At 37.8% G+C, this 18,895-nt stretch overlaps 1 long non-coding RNA gene across 1 annotated transcript; it reads left to right on the top strand.

The window, feature by feature from the left end:
* The first annotated feature begins 1,063 nt into the window (after positions 1–1,063).
* On the top strand, positions 1,064–1,694 carry LOC106964328 (uncharacterized). Its single transcript, XR_001428389.1, has 2 exons — positions 1,064–1,117; positions 1,294–1,694. It is a non-coding gene; the product is annotated as an uncharacterized LOC106964328 (long non-coding RNA).
* The last annotated feature ends 17,201 nt before the right edge of the window (positions 1,695–18,895 follow it).

The following is an 18,895-nucleotide window of genomic DNA, read 5'->3' as shown; positions in this document are numbered from 1 at the left end:
ACAAAGTTAGATGACAAACAGGACACACCCTTTGTCCAATTTCAGTTAACTTATTTGTGAACCCACCAAATTAGTTCATCAGTGATCCACAAATATAACAGCAAACACTGAGACTGTAATTAGTAATGTGTTTCAGAGTAACATCTTTTTTCTTCATACTGCTAGAGATGAAGCAGCTTTATTCATCCTCCTACCAGCTTACCGAGTTGACACATTAGTAGACATGCCTTATGTTCTGTCTTTTTCTCTGTCCTCCTTTCATCTGCGCAGAGCCTACGGCTGAGAAAGCCGATGTGCTGGTATAAGCTTTGTCACCCCAACACGGGGCCCCTGGCTGGCCAGCCAGCTCTTTCTTCAGTCCTCTCATTTACACCCAGCATAATTAAGAGCTTCGACCTTAAAAAAGCGGATGGCTCTTGTAGAAACTACTCCCAGAGGATTTCACACTGGAGCTGCCAAAAGCAGCTGAGGGAGTGAAGTCAGATACAACCATGGAAACTTTAAGTAAGTGACTTTCTTGTCTGGAGGAATTACAGAGAGATCCAAACTGCAAGTAAATTAAGGCTGCATTTTTTGAAAGTATACTCATTTTTCAGAGCTCATCTCTTCTTTGTGAAAACGACCATTTGTGCATGCACGCTTCACTTACACATACTCTGAGTGGACATTGCATCATTAAGCTTGATCATAAGATTTATTAGTGGGAATTTGGGGATGAAATTCAGACAATATGCATGGGCAATTTGACAACAAATCTGAATTGATATGCCACAGGTTTTATAAATCAGGATTGCCGAGTTTCTATTTGTCTTCACTTAAAAGGAGAGTTTAGAAAAATGGAGAGCAACAAACGTAGGCATGCACCTGGCAATAAAGAAACATGCCTTGTGATATTTCAACACTTTGTCACATTACAATCACACATTTTATTGGGCTCTTATATGATTGAGCTCCTTAAATTTGTATGTTCTATGAAGTTCCGCTACACTGCCACATCTGCTGGGTTGTCTGTCGATCTTGTGTGTTTTTGTGCAAAGAGGGCATTGCTTCATCTTCTCCTGCAAAACATCAAAAGCTCAGCAGGAGGCAGTATGAAGGACTGGTTGAAGATCACCAGGTTGCTTTCTCCACACTTTTCTAATAATAAAGGTCCTTGTTGCTGGATTTCATCCCTTATTGTCTCCTTCATACTAGATTCTGAGTGTTCCAAGAGCTCATGTTGGAGCACTTCTTCCACTTCTTCCTGCAAGGCTCCCATGTTTCATACCAACCTTTTTTTTTTCTTTGCCAGAGATCCTACAAGTCTTTTTGCTGTTCCTTTGGTCAGGATATGACAGTCGACTCCTTGGGTAATCCTTGCCAGGAAGCGTCCCGCCTTCCTGAAAATCACTCATGTGCCTGACTGCCCTCTGCTCCTCCCCACAGATAAGACTGGAAACATGCCAAGCACGCAGCACCACCTCATCTCATCTCCTAATCACAGACTGTCAGATATATAGCTATGTCTTCTTTATGTAACCCCAAACAACACAGTCACTGGATTTTGTCAACTTCATCTTGGGGTGACATTTTCCAAAAGTCGCCCAGTTAACCAATCATCTCCTCTTCCAGGCCTTCTGGGTTCTTCTTGCAAATAACATAGTGTGATTATTCTTGTGGTTACACTGAACTCTTGAAAAACTGCTTTTCACGTCCTTGGTTTCATCTGTCCCAGACTAATTTTAAACAGGACAGATGCACCTAAGTAAAAGCCAGTGTAGTCTGCCGAAGTCAACAAATTAATAATTAGTAATTAGAGTCATGTGTGAAATTTGTATCCCATTATATATACAACCGGTCTGTGAAGGTCTCAAATATTTGTTAAAAACATTGGTGAACAAACAACATGAAGACCAAGAGACAAACCAGTCAGCTCTGAGACAAAGCTGAAGGTTAATGATACATGTTTAAACTTAGAGACGTGGCAGTTCAACAAAGCCAACAAGCTTTGTAAGGTCAGCATTGAAAACAAATAACCAAGGAGGAACTGCAGAGATCCTCATCTGAGGCAAAACATATGTTTACAGCATGTTAGCTATTAGTGGCAAACTCCATTAATCTAGAGGTGATACTGTATATTTTCAGTACATCACTGGGAATGTAAAGAACTTGGGAAACCTTTGAGAGAAGGTGATTTGAGCTGAGATGGAAATTGTATTGGAAGATGGGGTGGATAGACTGAAAAGTGGGACAATTCTTAATAGGAGGAGGGCTGATCTAAAGGCTACAAATGAAAAAAATCTGTAAGTCTCCTTATACAGAATTAATTCTGAGAAGTAATCTCTATGATGAGCTCAGCAGACACACAGTTCCACAAGGTGTATCCTAATTGCTGCTGCCGCTAGTCTGAAGGAGCTGAGGCTAGAGTTGTGAGAAAGGAGTGCTGGGTGAGGCAAAACATATCTGAAGATTGTAGCTGCAAGAAAGAGGTTTTTGGGAGCAGGTACTCGAATTCCTGCCACCGGATACCTAAAAATTTCTCAAACATGCATAAAATAATCAAAAGTACACTTCAGCTATGTTTTTGATGAGGAAATAACATTAGAGCATGACATAAAGCTCAAAAATGTATATTTTACACAATACTCCCCTTTAATTTACATATCAATGGGGGATATGCATAGAAATGCAAATGGTCATGTATACCAGAAAATTGTTCTAAAATCTGAACATTTTGAATTACATATCAACAAGCTGTGACCTTTATTATGCATGTTATCAGCAGAAGAGCAAACAATAAATGTAAAACATATTAACTACTAGGGACACCATGTGATGTCCAGAATAGAAAGCATAGAGTCAGGCAAAGAAATAAAGAAGTGACCCTTATGTCCCACAGGAGCACTTACATCCCGTCTTTCTTCACCTCCTCCCCCCCAAATCCCACCTGAATACACTATCACTGCTGAGTTGGCAACCTGGAGGATCGGATGTAAAAATCCCTGAGAGGCGAAGGGATGCTAGCACCTTTGTGTTCCTGTCACCTGGATCAGAAACAGTATTACCTTAAACACACCCAAAATATCTACGGGATTCCTCAAAGACAGGGAGGAGATGGAGGAGATGTGGAGAGATTGACAGATTTTGATTGTTCAGTCTGGTTTGTAGAAACACATGTAAGAAACTGAACAATAAATTACAACTGGAAGTTCTCACAATTTGAAAAGAGGATTGGTTAGGGACTCTGTCTGTGTCACAACATGAGGTGATAAGTGACGTTAAATGAATATTCTTTACCAAATCACTTCATAAAAACAACTAAAAACGTTTCAGATTTACTTACTCTGCTCACAGAACAGGTTACCTGGGAAGCAGATGAAAACCACATTTTTTTCAAGAATTGGTTTAAAAACAAAGACAAGTACATTCACTTACTCATTATTTAGAAGTATGACATTATTTTTTTTTATTTCTTTTATATTTGGTAAGTTTGAATTTATGACATCTACAGAAAAGTCTTGTTCTATGCTACCCAGGATTTTTGTCTACTACAAAGATTATAAGCTATACTTGAGCATTAATCTACAAAACTCTACTATAAATGTGTTCTTACTTAGTAGCAAATAAGCCAACTTTTCTTTACGTTTGCAGAAAAACCTGACAGATTTCTAAATGCTGCATGAGCTGATGCTGAAGACTAAACACATTTCCCTAGATGCTTCCATAGAATAAAAAAAGTATCATGCTTCTACGATCTGCCAGGAGGAATCTCATTTGGTTAAACTACAAAAAACACCTGCAATGTGTTCAGGATTATTTTGTACAGTAATAGAAGAACATACTGACTAAAATCAATTAAAAAAGGAAGACACACATGATGTGATTCAGTCTTTTAAGATACTTTCTGCCTGTCTTGGGACCCAGCTGTGCTGTTAGGTCATTATCTTCTTAAGCTGGCCTGAGCATCCCTGAGTCCAGCAGTTGTTAGTTTACCATCAGGACTAGAGGGGGATGTCAGAGGCCAGTGGAACTGTTGAGCTGGAAGTCCCCCGCTTCACGGCTTGTTGCTCCCACCTCTGTGACCAACAGAGCAGGGCACATGGCTTCGAGCAAGGGCACCGAGAGCCCGGCGTGTGTGTGTGCGCGCTTGTGGTGCGTTTCTGTGTGGGGTTAACAACGGCGCTGTTGCACTAGTTAAGCAGCACACACACGTAGTGCATCTGTCCTCTCTAATTAATCTCTTTGTAGCATAATTAACTAAATACCCCAAAGGTGGATTACATCACGACAGTACCTAAACATAAAAGCTTTTCATGCTCTCCAAAAACAAAATCCGTGTTATATCTTTTACCTCTTTAGCTATGCTAATGAAAACCCAAATAAGCACACAGACATTTTCAAATGCGTTCATCAAAAAGTAAGCTGCATCAGCCCAGATGTGTAATTCATGACACACACCTGTTTACTCGACAGCTCCCCCTCCCTCTCTCTCTCTTTGCTTTGTATTCTGCCATCTTCCTTTGCCATGCTATAATTATTCATTACAACGGCCTTCAATCCGCTCTGACAGAGCTTCATTATGATGAAGTGAGCTTTGTTTGAGTTTGCACAGCTGAAAAGTCTGAATACAGGGAAAAAAAAAAAATGTTTGCTGTGTTTTTGCAGTTTATTTCTGCTGTTGTTTAGACATGCCAGGATACTGTCACTAAATTAGTTCACACTAATTAAAAAGTTACTTTAGTGCCATGGGTGTTCTACAGTGTCTTTTTTTAATAAATAAGAGGAAAGTTTTAGCTAAACAAATCTATGGTATCATATCGTGTCGTAAAACACAAATTACTTTTTAGCAGAACAAATTGCTGTAGTTCTCCTGGGGTTCTCCAACATTTTAATTTAAAGGTTCGTTGACACAGATTTCCCCTCCCCCGTGACTCCTTAACTCAGCCCCTTCAGACTAGCGGCAGCAGGAATTAGCACCTTAACTCCTGGTGGAGCTGAAAGTCTGCTGAGGTCATCCTATAAATTACTCAGTCCAAACAGTAGTAAATGGCATCATGGAGGAGCTTTGTCATGATGACATGGTGAAGCCAGAGTGTCAGAAAGAGCAGCAATTTCTTAAAGAGACAGAGGCCCAATTTCAAAGTGTCTCACAGTGAAACCATTTTGTTGCTTGTTTTTTACGTTAGGTGTCATATATACAGTATTTTTTATAACAAATGGAGATAATATAGCTACTTAATTGTGCTACAAAATGGCACTATGTGCCAGGGAAATGCCTTTAAAGTCCTTTTAAAGATCATCCTTCCATACTTACTTATCAATCCATTTGCTCTTATTATTTTTGGTATTTCCCAAAATGCAATTACAGAAGTGGTGACAAATGCTTTACCTCTAGAACAAGCCAAAAAGTACAAAGAAAAATATAATTCAAATTTGTTCTTTGCTTCTTTGTCTGTCAGCAGGAGACACCACTGCTTCAAACTTTGGATTTAGCAGACTTCCTTGTCTTTGCATGGGTCATAGTTACATAAAGATTTAATCATTACATTTTTACTAATTATTAAATTTTGCTTGAGAAATCATATTCTTACTGATTCATGATCATAAAATGTTTTTTTTTTTTGTTTTTTGTTTTTCGTGAAGAAGTTTCAGAATTATACAGAACTGTGGATGAAATTTTTGATTTTGACAGGAGAAAGCCATGCTTCATCAGCTGACTGCACTGTAAGATGATACACATTCATGTCAACAAAACAATTAGTTCTTCATCAAAACGCAATACAGCAACAGTTATATTTAAATGCACAACCAGCTACATTTTCACACAGTTGGAAAAAGCTTCCACAGCATTCACATTCTCAACAAGGATGTTCAGTGCAGGGTTCGTTCAGCAGCACCACGATTCCCTGGAAAGCGAATGTGTGCAGTAATGAGTGGAAAGGGCAGAGTTCGGGACATGTAGGCGGTTGATCTGTATTCTCAACAAGCCGCCAGGTCTCTGGACCCCTCTCCTGGGTCACATAGATCAGACACAGCCTGCTGCTGCAGTTGCTGCATTGAAAACCAAGGCTCTGGCACCTTCACTGGGGGAGCAGCAACAAGGAGTGTGGATATAATGTTCTGACGGCCTAATCTAAAAGTTTTTTTTTTTTTTAGAAGACTGATTTTTCATCAGTGCCTTGAATTTCTCATCAGGGTAGTTTGCTTGGGTAGAAATAGCAGGGGATGGTAAAGAAGGCTAAAATCATGCCAGCTGCGTAAGCATAATGTTACCCTAAATGGGTCAAATGAGACAGAGGTGATTACTGGCTGGTACTGAAGTGAGTGTGGGTGTTTTGTTCCTGAACCCACTGTGGGGCAACCTAAGAGTGCATTCATGCTAGCTGCTGTTTCTACCTCAGTCTTGAGGAGTCTAATTACTTAACCTAACAGAACCCTTGAGATTTTCTTATAGCACCTCACATAATGCAACATACTCAGATGAACGCATTTTATGTTTCAGATTTACATCAGAAAAATATGATGAGCTTTATGGATTTCTTTTATGTCTCCTGTTGGTGTAATTTGTAGTGAGTCAGTCTGAAAACCTGCTTCTTTGTTAGCATTCTTTTTATACACTCCTTTGATTGTATGCTTTATACATTTTTTGTTGTGTCATAACCATAAATGAATTTCCTCTGAATATTAGATAAAAGAGCAACATAAAGTATCACATAATTGGTAAATGAAAGGAAATGACGCATGGTTTTCAATTTAGTTTTACAGAGAACTTCATAGTGTGGCTTGCTTCTGTAGGTTGCTGTCATGAATTAAAATTGTGTCCATTGTTCGTTGCGTTTTATATTTCACAATAGTTCAAGCTCTGTCACTTTCAATAGAGAGCTTCAGCTATTTTCAAAAGTCTTGCTATTAATTTTCATTTGGATTGAGGCTTTGACTAGACTGTTCTAACGTGAATGTATTACGATCTAAATCATCCTATTGTAGTACGGCAACAGAGGCAAAGAGGCAGAATTTTTTTCTGCATTCTTCGAGACAGGTTTGTCTTAGAGGTCTACGCTCATCGTTGTTATGAAAAAGATAACAAAAAATCAAACAAAGTCAGGGACCTTAAGAGTTACCATCTAAAAAAGAAAGTGAGAGAGAAAACATCATCAAATTCTACTGATCTGATAACTTCATACTTCAGGGTTAAGTGGTGTTTATTTGCTAAAGTAATCACACTGTTTTTGATCAAAGCCAATGACTCTTTCAAATCTTAAACACTTGTCCAGTCATTAAAAACTTCACATTTAACATACTTGTTTGATGTTCATCTGTGAAATAATGATCTCCTGGTCCTGGCAGAGGACAGAGAAAAATGCAGTGTAGTTACTGAAGAGCAGAGTCTGACCCTTGGCATGCCCTGCATAAATCCCTGCAGCTATATTTAAGCATTATAACACTCTTAAAGGTCTTCTGTCAACTGATGTTTACCATGATTTAGCTGCTGGTATGTTAAGTTTCGCTGTATTTATTCAGTTTTCAGTTTGCTTCCTCTGCTCCTCACACAAACACCGTAGTTGTGAACACTCCCCAGTTCCCTCATTATTATACGTTTAGAACTGTTTCATCATGCATTTTACTCAGATGTTTGATTTTAATTTGGTGCAACACTTTCTTTGCTTCAGTCATCCTTCTCATCTCGTGGCTCAAAGCAGCCTTCTGAGCTCTCTCTTGATATAGTGCATCACAGCACTTCCCAGTTTTCTCACCTTACCCACAGCTCACTGTGAAAGCCTGCACATCACACCAGGGTGTGATGATGGCCTACTCAGTCGCGCAAGGGCATTTCAGATATGACTGGTTTAGCATGCATAAAGTGGGTACCACCAACAGTGTACCCAAGAGAAATAAAAATCACAATACATCCATCACTAGATTTCACCCTGAAAGGTGAAATGATGCTGTACAAAACAGAGAAAGGTTCACATAGTGTCAAGTCAAAGCTTCTATGTGTACGAACTGACAAAATTCTCAAATGGCTTTAATACATTAGTATATCTAAATTGCCAAAAGAAATAGCAAAATATGTTCCCTGCTCCCTCAACCTCCCTTACCATTGAGGCAAATTGAATCCCAGACACAATTTTACAGAAAAATAAATCACTTTAAAAGTTTTAAGTAAAAATAAAATCCTATTCAGAACGACAGACACAAAATTGCTGTGCATGCACAGATGCCAGAATCCACTAACCACGGAGCTAAAACAGAGATAAAATAATTACCTACTGGCATCTTTAAGCCAGTAAGACCGATGCAAGGAAGTAATTCCAAGACCATAAGCAAGGTGAACACAACATGACCATTGCTTTCACCTACTAAGTGCTGGGAGAGACTTGAGAACACCTCGTCTACAGTATCAAGTTAACTCTCAATCAATCAGCATTTGATCATGTCGATGTGTATCATGAAAGATTTGCATGCTTTCAAGAGAACAGCATGCAAATCTGCCTCTATTTCTCAGTTGATTGAACACCCACAACGTTTCAGTCTCCAGCAGTGTGGTGCGAAGGTGAGGAGATGACATCATCACAGATGGAAACCTACACAGAAATCTGCATAGAAAGAACACCAGCTTGCAACCAATGTCTCAGTGTTGAGACCTGCAGCCTTAGTCTTTACAGTCAAACAAACAGGAGCAAAGCAAATGTAAATACATTACTGCAAATCCTTTGTGAAACTTTGAGCAAGTTAAAACCAAGTCAAACTACTTTTTTGAGTCTGAATATTATATATATATTTTTTTATATTTTGATCATTTTGACACATGATAACTGAAACTACAGTAAACGTGGATGTAATGACATTTTACCATTGGATGATGAGTGTAAAAATAAAGGCTAGATATGTTTTTTCTTATTTTACTAAGATTTTAGGAAACACAAGGAATGCTTTTTTTTGTACAGTTTTCTTTTTTTATTCTTTCAGTTGTTTAACTTGAATAATGTCTATCGTTCTAATAATAAAATATTCCTCAGGCAACAAGGGAGCACTAACACATCTGTGTTGACACTGATATATTTCCAAAAAGTTATTCTCAATTCACAAAGAATAACATCTGACAGAGTTATTCATCTTAATACAAAATTCCCAAATTATTCCCTACTCAATCCATATTAAATCTTTTTAATATCTTTTCATGTTATAAGTTTAAACGTCTACAATGAATTCTGGTTTATAATTCCAGTCTTACTTTAATCAGACCCTTTGAAACAGACGAACCTTTTTGGCCTCTGGAACCAATATAATGTCATCAGCATGTTTTTACTGTTTTATCAGCACTATTTAGACCACACACAAACCACACTTATCTATATTCAAACATAATACAACAGTACAACTCACCTTGAAGTCAGGTTAGAGGAGAACTGCTACCCGACCTTTCACCAGTCACCGTATAGCTGCAATGTGTTGGAAAACACAAAGGACAAATATCAAAGGCTCAGGTCCCAACCTGTCAGCAGTAGCTGCAGTGCATTGGTTTCTGTATCTTTAAATGCAAGCGGCGTAGTGACGGGGAACGGAACATCAGGGCACACAGGCTACTCCAAAGACATTTCTCACAAGTAATTGTGAGGAGTTCAAAGTGTTTCTGTGTCTCTGTGAGCGTCTTTGACTTTGCTTTGCAACTATTTACAAACTTTAGCTGAAGCATCACCTTTAGCAACTATATCTTGTACTGATATTTAATTCAACACATCCCAACTTGTTGATTGTTTGTATGAACAAAATGAATAGTTGCCAGAATTAGAGGCAGGTTTGTGAATATTTAAAGGGAGCTTCAGCTCCCTTATATTAGACCCGTGCTGTAGTGTTTCCTTGCCTTTATGTTCAGTTACCACCTCCAAGTTTTAGCTGTAAAAACAGTCTCTACTTTTCATGCATCTGAAAGTGAGCAATGTCAAACCAGTGCAGTAGAGCCAAGTGTTTTCTGGGACTTCAATCAAAAGACGGAAAACATTTCTTCAGTGGAATAGTTTCTGATTGACTTTGCACAGCAGAATAGGGAAAGTGGAGTGACATAACAGCCAGCGTGTAGAAGAGACAGGTATGAAAATCCTTTTTAAGTTCAGTCAGCTCCAGCTTTTTGCTGCTTTTTCAAAGTCTCAGTTTAGAATTTTCATTCTTGGATGAGAGATTCATCAGTGACTTTTATTACTACTGCAAAATACTGATTTTACCAGCTTAGGAATTTAACTGCTTTGCAAAAGCATGTAGCTGAATAAATCTGTCAAACTATGATCCCTACAGAAGCTGATAACAAAAATACATACCTATATTTTTTATGGTATTTTTTAAAGATCATATTTTGGAATAATAAATGTAGTTTTATTTTGTTACGTGAAGAAGCTGAACTCCTAATAAACATGTTATCTCAACCAACTGAGCTTTGTTTTTACAAAGATAATATCGAGAAAATAAGCAGTTCTTGTGTTGCATCCATCTATTTTCTAACACCCTTGTCCCTTAGTGGGGTTGGGAGGGTTGCTGGTGCCTCTCCAGCTAACGTTCTGGGCAAGAGGCAGAACCTGGACAGGTCACCAGTCTGTCGCAGGGCAACACAGAGACAAACAGGACAAACAACCATGCACACACACACTCACACCTAGGGAGAATTTGGAGAGACTAAGTAACCTGACAGTCATGTTTTTGGACTGTGGAGGAAGCCAGAGTACCCGGATAGAACCCATGCAAGCACAGGGAGAACATGCTAACTCCATGCAGAAAGACCCCAGGCTGGGAATCAAACCCAGGATCTTCTTGCTGCAAGGCAACAGCTCTACCAACTGCACCACTGTGCAGCCCTGAGCCAATCTAATCAATTATCATTACTGTCATAACATCATTTGGATTATTTATTTACATATTCATTTGCTTAGGTCATGCATCTATCCCTGGTCATAACCATAATTTAGTTGTGGGAAAACCCCAGGCCAAACAACATAACAGTAACAACAACCAGTGGCAGAAGAATGACTGCTGAGATGGAGACCAGGATCGAAGGCATTGATCTGGACCCTACTATCTCATCCCTGTTTTTACCCTCTGTCAAACAGGTGCCAAGGGGAGATGGATTGTGTCTGCCGAAACAGTGGATTAATGGCAGTCTGAGAGCAGGATGGGAGGGAGAGGGGGTTCTGGCTCTACCTTAGACCCAGCCACGTGGTTTTCTCCTCTGGGCGAAATGGAGGCAGCAGACGTGTTATTGACAAGACTCCAGGAGAGGGACGGGGTGCCAAAGCCTCTGGGAGGCGCAGATTGGGAAATGAAAAGCCCCTCATCCGTGTACATACATGCTTACAAACACACACATATAAACATACATCTGCTATCATTCCAACATACTTGTAGCAGCCATTATGATGGATGTTCACCTCTCTGTCACCTTTGTTGAGACCTCCTGCTATGTGAATTGAGTAGCCAGGGTAATAAATATGTATGTATGCACTGATGATGAACAGGCACTCAACATGGAGCATGTGAACTGCCAATTGCTCTGAGTTAATGACAGACACATAGCACTTTTTTCAATTTCCATTGACGTCCCGTGCGCTAAATTAATTGTCTGGTTTTCAATTACAGTTGATATTTTACAAACATGTAGATGTGTTGTGTAAACACAGATTACATTACTCTAATTGAGAAGTGGAAAAAAAAAAAGTCTGAATCATTTCTATATCACATCAATGCTAATAGCAACACAAATGGCAGGAGCTCGTTCGTCTCTGCCAACAATAACTCAATTAACTGTAACAGGAACACGATAAACATTAAAGCGGTCGCACTTGATTGGTATTCCAAGTAAACTTTGAAGGTCACAGTCCAAGAGCTTCTCTGCTTGTGTGGAAAAGTGTTATGGATTCGCTTTCTGGCTGCCGGGTCCAGAGTGTTGTAAGGAGGGACAGCAGAAAGGCTCAGTATGCTAACAGCATCCATCTCTCACTCTCAGCATACCTCGCCCGTGAAACATCTTTGACAATTTCTCAATGCTGCACAGGGGCTGAGGGTGGTTGCTTTAAAAAAAAAAAGATGCTTAGCAAGACAACAAGGTCTCCCCCCATCTTAGATTAATGAGTACTCAAATGCAGAGAGACAGCAAAGGAATTAACAATCTCATCTTCCTCTTTCTCTACCTTCTTCCTCCCCCAACTTTTTTTTTCTTTTCCCAAGACTCTGTTGTCTAATTAAAGAAACTGCATTGTGAAATGTGTTTCTTTTTTATCACCACTTAGTCCTTCATCACGGAGAAAACAGGAAATCGACAGCCAATGCCCTCTTTACTGGTTCAGTTATGGAAAGGAAATCTTTTCCAATGTGTGCTTTGGAAAAAAAAAAATTGCAAGGTTTGTAACACATAGGAAAATTAAGGAAATATGAAAGCCACCTCTGTTCACAAAGCATTATGACAATGCATTGCACATTGTTAAGCGGATGGCTGCAGTGATTCCTGGTTAATTGCACGTGACAGTTTGTGATTCACAGATACAGAAATAGGATGGTAGCAGATTTCACAAGTACACGAGGTGCGAGGATCACAGAGTCTGTGACTTTAACCTCGGGCTATTTTAACTCCAGCGTTTACTGTAAGCAGAGAACACATTTCGCTCTGGCATCGTGCTGTAATCATTAGTGTCAAGAAATCTCATTTAAAAGTGGCTAAAATCTTAACAGCAAAGCTCCAAAATTCAATTTCCAGCCATACTATCAAAATATTTTTTCATGCAACCCAAACAATTCAGCTAAACCAAAACAAATAAAAAGAAACATCTTCGCTAATATCCTGACAGTGAATGTTTCTTTTCTTTTTTTTTTTTTTTTTTTTGTCAATGCCTCATGACCAAGCATTTCAGAGTGTAAAACTAAACCAACATGAAGCAGTCAACTCCACAGCAGCTAACTTATTCTGGACACATTTCAATATTTGCAGCAACTCACGACAATTGTAAGCTAAACAAATTACAGAATATTGTCAATTAGATTTGCCTGGAACAAAACAAAACAAGTTATCCAGCCAGTTAGGATTAGAAAATCTATGAATCGGTTAGCTGAAACTACAAATAATTTGGATTGCTGCTTTGTTGCCCACTTTTAAATCCCTTTATGAAATAGTCTATTTTCGATTGAAAGCCTTTGCATCGACACGTCTCAACCTGAAAAGACTATTTTCTTTTGCAGCTTAAAAGGACAATCTGGATTTTTTTTCATGAGTTTTATGTCAACCAAAAATCTTTTCATGCAACTAGTACAAAATAATACATGGTGTTGTGGCGGCTTTTGCATAGTTATCCAAAGAGTTTCCACAGTGCAGCATTCTCACAGGGAAGTCAAAAATCCCACTTAGTTCAATTCAAAAATAAATTATTAATCTCTAAAATTAATGTTATGCCTCATTCAGTTTTTTTTTTTCAAAGAGTTGTAGACGGTGATGGGTATTAGCATGAAAGACCTAGTGTAGCAGTCAGTATCACAGAAATCTGAAGAAGTCTCTGACTGAAAACTCTTTGTTGTTGCCTAGCAGTCTCAGGTCCTCAGGGTTGTTCATAATGTTCATTTTATGAAGAATCTTTCTATGCTCAATCATCTCCAGAGTTTCCAGAACATCCCAGAGCCAGCTTTCTTTTTAGTTTGTTGGACTTTTTTAAGTCACTCTGATGCTGTGACTCCAGTAGATGATGGCATGCACTTTTTTGCTTAAAGGAAGCGGCAGATAGTTTTCCTCTTTTTCATCCTCTTTCTTATAATTACCACCATCTTTCAGCAGATTATATTTTTATCTAATCTGCATAACACAAACAGTTCTGGTCTTTAAGAATGCTATTAGAAGCTTTTTGCCCTGGATATAATTTACACATATATGCACAGAAATGCACATTCTTCCCCTAAATTCATGCATAATGTTCCATTTAAAGTAGGAGAATTGCTTTTTGCAGAGTTATTGTAGGAGCAGATTTGCCTTTCTGTCTCGTTTCTGAATAGAAAGGACATGCAAACTCAATGGGAGTTTACAAAGCAGGACAAATTAACATTTTTGTAATACTTTTGCTCCCAGTTTTTGGCAATACTTCTGTTGTGGATTCTCAAAGCAGATGGAGCAGAATGCATGCACATACATAATCATATGAATGGGAGATGGAGTGCAAAAAAGGTTGCAGCTTTAAAGTCCACTATGTGACCATCCTGTGTGTAAGTCACAGATAGAAACAACAGAGATGTGTTTAACTTCTATGATTGAAGAATATCCTTCGACTGAATTTTGCTTTGGTAAACATAAAACATAAGTAAAATTAGTCGTCTTACTTTTCATTTCTGTTGAGTTGAAAGATATGAAGACATTTTGTGACATTTACTTAGGAGAAACAGTTTTATTTATAGAGAGTACCATCTCTGTCAGCTGAACTACAATGTAAAATATTAGACTATTTTTTAAAAGACTGCTGGACCTTTTTCATTTTCTTTCATTATCTTTAAAGATGTTACAAAAAATATCCAATGTTTTATTTTAAAAAATACATTTCCCATGTTGTGCTACTGTATATTACAGTTTCAAATTATTTGAAAGTTAGTAAAAGATTTAACTTGTTCACTTTTTGAAGAAGGCTTAAAATAATACTAATATAGTCTTCATATGCAGGTTTCATGCTCTCTACAAGTGAGAAATTCTAACCCTGGGATCTTCACTACTTATCTCAGTAATCCAAACATGTTGTATTGATTCAGTCAGCAGGTCCATCATTCACAGATTTATTGGTTGCCTAATTTATTTAACTTTTCGCCAAAGTTACACATGGTTTTATTCAGCTTTTCTAACTTAATTAGACCAATTTAATCTGGATTTTCAGTGAAGATCTTTTTTTTCCTGGTTGCTCAAAATGTTTTGGTTAATTGGCTATTAGACGACAAAGACGCTTCAGTTTGTTGCTGCACAATCTACTGCACAAGATATTCATCTTGTGCCCATGTTAGTCAACCTTTTATTCCAAGCAAATACTTAACCTAAGCTCCTCAACAAGCCCCACCTGTAAAGTGATTACCGGGAGCTTGTGCCGGTGACGGGAAAAAGCTGCAGCAAAGTGAGGATGGATGTGTGGGTGGAACTGGGATTGGGACTTAAACGAATTGCAGACGAGGCAGAGGAACGGGCAGAGGGGTCGTCTGGTGCCTGATGGATCATTTTCTGTGAACAGGTGAGTGGACTTGGAGTACTTTTTCCACTGTCTACAATTGCCCCATTTATCTGTGTCACAGAGAAATACAGATGTGAGTGAATGAAAGGAGTTCCTTCTGAAGAGAGATTTACATAAAAGGTTCAACCAAGTGATGATGACTTCAATGAAGATTTGCATAAAAAGTCCAAATAACTTTTTTTGTAAACAGTTTATCTTTGATTGTTAACCCCCATTTGTCACTTTGATGACAGTGCAACTCTACAAGATGCATTCTGGTTGCTCTCTAGTAGAGACAAAGAGAAAAACAACACATGTTGTTCTCCATCCATGGAGAGATAAAAAAAGATCTGATGCTCTAGAGCAATACATTAAAGATGAGAAAAATTGCTTTGTACCTCTACCCCTACTAAGTGTTATTGTTTACTTGGATTAGACTTACATTTTCGGGTTATTTAGACTGTTAAAAGAAAAAAAAATGGGGGTTAATTTTTCAAAGTTATAACTTTGAAGATATAAATATTTGTATGTTGTTATTCATCCACCAATAAATGTCACAGTTTTAAACTAAATACTTAATTAGTATTTGGTTAATACTAATTAACTAAATAATACTTTATAAACTGTGCAGCTTATAAAGTAAGCTGCACAGGTCGGCTTACTTTATAAGCCGACCTGTGCAGAAAATACTTCAATTAATTTTTAATGGCCTTATAAAATAACAATACAGACTTGGATTATAAAATATCTTACTTACAAGTCATTTTTTAACACATGTTAAAGGTTTTCTACAGAAGCCAACATGTCTAAGAAGGTGACAGGAAAGGTTAACAAACTTCAACAAAGGAAAATATGTGGGTGCTCATCCTAAAAGAGGCCAACGCACAAAGTAATGACCTTCCTCTGATTCTCCTCTCTGTCTTTCCAGTTCAGAAATCTCCTCCCCCTGATCCCTGGCACACATCAGCTGAGTTGTCCCTCGCAAGCCTCCTGTCACACAAAATAAATTGCCTTGGCTGTGAATGGGTCAAAACAACACAGAGATGTCATTATTCCACTGCAATTGATCATATCTTGGGAAATACAAGTCAATAGTTTCTATAATTGCAATGTCTCTAGCCCCTCAGAGGTTCTTCCATAAGAGCTCCTTCACATCTTTTTATTTTCTCACTGATCAAATCTATTTGCGATGCTCAGAAATGAACCTTAATATTGATATGTGCAAGAGAATTGATTTTATATATTTCACAATTAAAGGATTATTATATTTATATAAATATAGTTAAGATATTTCCTGTAGTAGGCTGCTTCAGACAGCGCCACATGTACTGCGGTTATGCAGAGATATGTGTGTATAAATATATTATTGAACAGACAATAAAAAAGACTGCAATGTGTGGATCTTCACACAGATTAAGTTCACCGTCCAAACAAACCATTTCTCTTCAGCTTATGCTGTCCTCCCAGAAGTTGGTAAGTCGGTCTTCAAATGAAATTTTCTGGGACTGTCTTGAATTTCACAGAAATATGCAGTAATTTAAACTGGCTTCTTTCTATTGTGTCTATTTACACATAAAACTTTGAATCTGTGAACTGTGAAAGTTGAACATGGATAAACTCCAAAGACCAGCTTCAGGTCACTCTTCATATGTTGGAAGACGTTTGTTTGGGAGAATGCATTCACATGTTTTTTTTGTTTTTGTTTTGTTTTTTTAAAGGGAACCAATGCAATTAATGTTTATCTTAGGTCAGAAAATGGTGTTTGTAGTAGTCACTCACACTCAATGCTAATTAACTTACTGTACAGTTTTTTTTTCTTTTCCATATGCAATATGAGCGATCTCATTCTGTAATTTACCTAAAGCCAAATAAAACCTTACTTTATAAGGATGATGCATCTTAAGTGGCTGAGAGTGTCAGCGAAGGCTGCTGGTGACAAAAGAAGAAAATCCATTCAACCTTAAAACATCCCTGAAGGCTGGTTATTGGTAGCAAATGTACCCTGCTGTGAAAAGCCAGTTAAGCCCTTTGTTAGGCCCAGAATTACTTGGACAGAACATGCAAAAATCTGCTGGGCAAGTATCCCACTTCTTTGTTATCAAACTACACCTGTTTTTCATGTGTAGCTCCATTTTTAATTTTTAATTTTATTTTCTGCTTTTCTGGAAATACATAGTTAACCAGGGGAAAAAGAGATGGAATTTTACCAGCATGCACAGATACCCACATATATACAAAAAAAGACATTTTAAAAAGTGACAGAGGTTTATGCATGTTCTTATTACTTCTGCATTATTACCTCCCAGTATCCTAAATAAATATAGCAAGTAATTATTCACACCTGCAAACAGACACAAAGACATATTCACATATAACACTGTGCCAGTATCATCATTCCCTAATGTAACCATCTGCTCCACTCTGTGCCTCTTTTATGCATAAAATGCTAAGCAACTCTTGGCAAGAAGCCCTCACTCACCATCTCACTTGCATCACACTAAATTAATGAGTTACCTAAAAGAGCACATGAATAGAGCTTTTGTGGGTCTAATGGGAAATTAAAAGCAGCTAATAAGTAAGAATCTGCCAAACTAATGCAGAGTGGGGCTGAAGTTTTTTTTTTATTTTTTTTTTTCTGTTACATGCTAGAAACTTGACAAAAAACTGCCAGCGTAGAGAAAAACAAGCATGGAGAGTTTCACGATGATCTCATCGGTACATGGCCTAGTAAATGATGAAAAATATAAAAAATGTCTGAAATAATGAAATAATGTTCTATTATTGGAACTGTTTATCTGTAATGGATCTGTAGGCTCTAAATAGATCATTTAAAATTTATACAGAAAAATTTTTAAATATTATAAGTCTGGTTAATTGACAGTATTGCTGAGTACAGTATGCACACAAATCTCTGGGCACAGATCATTCTAACTCTCACACCTTTGAATCTTTCTGTATTTCTTTTAATTGAAACTTTTGGGTAAAAACCCAATGTGTAAAATGAGATAGATTTTCTAAAGTGTTTGGCTTCACCCTGTCAGTCTGCTGAGGTTTTAAGGACACATTTCTTCACTTGTGGCCTTCGGCTCCTGCATTTTGGGGTTTGGCATCGCTCGTCTTCCTCTTGACAAGTTCCCCAGAGGTCTTCCATGAGGTTTATGTCAGGTCAGTTAGTTGATAATTCAAACTCACAAAACCCCTGATCTTTAAGATAAGTATTAGTATTTTTAGTGGTGTGGACAGATGCCAAGTTCTGTTGGAAAATTAAATCAGTATCTCAATAAAACTTGTGAGACAAAATATTTCTGCAGTAAAAACGATGTGTAATGAACTTAAGAAAGCTTTATATATCACTTATAACAGAAATAAGTCATATTTTCAGAAACATTTAATTTTATTGAAATGCACCTAGTACCAGGACTCATTGGGTTTAGATGTAGATCTTAGATATTATTTTCCACATAATAAATCACCACATGATCCAGAACTTTACCCATCTGTCCAACAGATGACACCAACTCTAAATGTCATATTACGCATGTTGACACTGTACATGAGTATAATGACATTAATTCATTACTTAATTTATTCAGTTATTAAAACATTACCATGGCAAAAGCTATGACAAAATGTAAACTTCTAGCTGGTGACCCTTACCTCAAGATACCTTTGAAGCTGTTAGCTTGATTGTTTTTTTGTTTGTTTTTTTT

The sequence above is a fragment of the Poecilia latipinna genome, unplaced genomic scaffold, assembly GCF_001443285.1.
Source record: "Poecilia latipinna isolate Pla-1442-1.1 unplaced genomic scaffold, P_latipinna-1.0 Scaffold66, whole genome shotgun sequence".
NCBI lineage: Eukaryota > Metazoa > Chordata > Actinopteri > Cyprinodontiformes > Poeciliidae > Poecilia > Poecilia latipinna.
This window is presented reverse-complemented; position numbering and strand designations above follow the sequence as displayed.